We start from the raw sequence: 248 nt of genomic DNA on the forward strand, positions 1-248 counted from the left end.
GGCCACCTCCGCAGTGTAGACGGAAGCTACGTGTGACAGTGACTGTTTGTACCCCTGAGCCGCCGCTCAATTAGGCAGTGACCCCGGTAGGAAAGGCCGGCGTCTGCGGTAGATTGTAGGCTGCTCCTAGCCCGCTTTCCTTGCCTTCTGAGAGGTGGGGGGCGAGCGAGTGTGTGACAGTAGCTAGGGGTGCGCGTGGGGGCTCGTGCCTGGGAGGGAGCGTTTCTGCCCCAGCCCTGGGGCCACGT

This window comes from Ursus maritimus, unplaced genomic scaffold (assembly GCF_017311325.1).
Source record: "Ursus maritimus isolate PB19 unplaced genomic scaffold, ASM1731132v1 scaffold_17, whole genome shotgun sequence".
Lineage (NCBI taxonomy): Eukaryota > Metazoa > Chordata > Mammalia > Carnivora > Ursidae > Ursus > Ursus maritimus.